Below are 2,828 nucleotides of genomic sequence, written 5' to 3' on the forward strand. Positions count from 1 at the left end.
ATAAAATAGAGGACTTTCAAGCTTCCTTGATGAAAAGACCAGAGCTGAATAGAAAATCTGACTTTCAAACACATGAATCAAGAGAAGCATGAAAAGGTAAACAGGAAAGGGAAATCATAAAGGACTTACTAAAGTTGAACTGTTTTGTTTACATTCCTACATGGAAAGATGATATTGGTAACTCATGAACCCTTTCTCAGTATTAGGGTAGTTGAAGGAAATATACATACATATAGACAGAGGGTGAGTCGAATATGAAGGGATGATATCTAAAAAATAAAATTAAGGGATGAAAGAGGAATATATTGGGAGAAGGAAAAAGGGAGAGATAGAATGGGGCAAATCGTCTCATATAAAATTGGCAAAAAAGCAGTTCTATTGGAAGGGAAGAGGGGGCAGGTGAAAGGGAATCAGTGAATCTTGCTCTCATTGGTTTTGACTTAAGGAGGGAATGACATACACACTTAGTTGGGTATCTTACCTCACAGAAAAACAGGAGGGAAGAGGATAAGAGAGGGGGGATGATAGAAGGGAGAGCAGATGGGAGGAGGCAATCAAAAGCAAACACTTTTGAAAAGGGACAGGGACAAGGGAGAAAATTGAATAAAGGGGCACAGGAACAGAGTGGAGGGAAATACAGTCTTTTACAACATGACTGTCATAGAAGTGTCTTGCATAAGGATACATGTGTGGCCTATGTGGAATTGCTTGCTTTTCCAAGGAGGGTGTGTGGGGAGGGAAGAAGGAGAGAATTTGGAACTGAAAGTTCTAAGAAGAAACGCTCAAAAAAAAGAGTTGTTTTTACATGCAACTGGAAAATAACATATACAGGCAATAGGGTATAGAAATCTGTCTTGCCTTACAGGAAAGTAAGGGGAAAGGGAATGGGTGGGGGAGTAGGATGACAGAAGAGACGGTAGACTGGGGAAAGGGGCAATCAGAATATATGCCATCTTGGGGTAGAGGAGGGTATAAGTGGGGAGAAAATTTGTAACTCAAAATCTCATGGAAATCAATGTTGAAAACTAAAAATATTAAATAATAAAAGAAAACATTTTTTAAAAAGAATAGTGTCAGAAGAGCTAATGTTATTGTCAAGTAAAGTGAAAGACAACAAAAAAGGAGTTTTGACCAATATTGGAGGGAAAAAGACCAATTAAAGAATTGATGGACAGCTTCTTGAGGTGAATGCAAAAATTATAATAATTTACAGAGAGAAGGCAAAACTGATTAATTTTTATTTGACTTCTGTTTTCTCTATGCCAGAAAATTATCTTTAGACTAGAAACAAAAATGACTAAGAGGAAGTTGACATCCAAAAAAATTAAGTAGAAAAGTACTAGGAGAATGACCTTGATGAGTTCATTTCATCAGAACCAAAGGAATTACATTCCAGGTTATTAAAGAATTGAAAGGTGTGGATACTGAGTAATAGCCAATGAACTTTACAAAATTATGAATGCTGGAAGGGAACAACACAGAAAAGAAGAAGGGTAAATTCTGAATTTTCAATACAGAAAAGAAAATAGAGTCTACAAATTATAGGTCATTGAAACTGACTTCATTTTCTGGCAAAATTCAAGAACACATCATGAAAAGAATCATTAGTAGACAGACATCAATCAAAGGAAGCAATGATGACAAAGTGTATTCATGAGTTACATTGAAAAATCCCCAGATTTGGAGTCTGAAGAAGTCAAGTCAATCCCAGTTCTGCTACTTGCTACTTCTGTATCCCCGGGCCAGTCACTTAATATTCCTTCCTCACCTACCTCATCTATAAAATGATTAGACTAGGTCAGATATCGTTAGACTAGATGACATCCAAGGTCCCTTATACCTCAACATCTATGATCCTTTGTGCAAGACAGACTAATCTCATTTCCTTTCTTGACAGGGTTATTTATATCAGAGGAATATTTTAGATAAAGTTTACCTGAATTTCAGCAAAACATTTGGTAAAGTCTCTTGTGCTAATCTTGTAGAAAAGATGGAAAGACACGGGCTATACATTACAAGCGTTAGGGGAATTCAAGGTAGCTGAGTTGTCAGGCACAAACCGTAGTGATTAGTATTTTTATGTCAATTTGGAAAGAGGTGTGTGCCTCACAGATCTGCACTTGACCCTCTTCTATTTAACATTTTCATCAAAGACATAGATAACAAATTAATTTCATCTTAGGCTGCACAAAGAGAGGGATATGTCCAAGAGAAAGGAGATAGTACTTCTGCACCCTCCCAATGTCAGACTACATCAGACAAATTCTGTTCAGTCCTTGATGCCATATCTCAGCAATGACATTGATCAACTGAAGATCATCCAACAAAGGGTCAACCTGAGTAATGAGGGGCCTGAAGATCACATCATATAAGAATCAGTTGAAAGAACTGATGAAAGAAGACAGATGAAAGGCATCATAGTTGTTGTCAAATATCTAATGAGTTGTCATGTGGAAAAGAGATTAGATTTTCTTTGCTTATCCCCAGGAGACAGCGCTTAGGAATAATCAGTAGAAGTTTGAAAGATTTAGGTTTGATATAAGGAAAAATTTCCTGACAATTATTCCTAATAATCAAAAAGTAGAATGGGCTGTCTCTAGATGTAGTAGGTCCCCTTTTTTACATAGGCTTTCAAGTAAAGTTTGAATGACCACTTGTTGAGGATGTTGAAATAATAATAATAGCCAACGTTTAGTAAGTGCTTTTAAGATTTACAAGATGCTTTACAAATGTTATCTCATTTGACCCTCATAGCAGCCTTGTAAAGTAGGTGCTGTTATTATGCTATATTTTACATATGGAGAAACTGAGAATTGAAGGGTAAATGG

Source organism: Trichosurus vulpecula, chromosome 3, assembly GCF_011100635.1.
Source record: "Trichosurus vulpecula isolate mTriVul1 chromosome 3, mTriVul1.pri, whole genome shotgun sequence".
In the NCBI taxonomy this organism is placed as follows: domain Eukaryota; kingdom Metazoa; phylum Chordata; class Mammalia; order Diprotodontia; family Phalangeridae; genus Trichosurus; species Trichosurus vulpecula.